Here is a 281-nt window from a genome sequence, read left to right on the forward strand (position 1 = left end):
GCAACAGCAACAGCAGCAGCAACAGCAGCAGCAGCAGCAGCAGCAGCAGCAGCAGCAGCAGCAGCAGCAGGTCACTCCTCCGCGGGCTGCGCACAGCAAAGCCAAGCATCGACAGCAGCAGCAGCAGCAGATACAATGCATGCAAAATGAAAATAATAAATAATATTATATTTATTAAAATATTTTCTGAGCGAATATATTAATTTTTTTTGTTTTTTTACTCTGCTTAGCTGTACAGACACCCCAGGGTCACCCCCACGAACCCCGAGCTGCTGCTCTTG

Source organism: Eimeria mitis, genomic scaffold (assembly GCF_000499745.2).
Source record: "Eimeria mitis Houghton genomic scaffold, Emh_scaff74, whole genome shotgun sequence".
NCBI classification, from domain to species: domain Eukaryota; phylum Apicomplexa; class Conoidasida; order Eucoccidiorida; family Eimeriidae; genus Eimeria; species Eimeria mitis.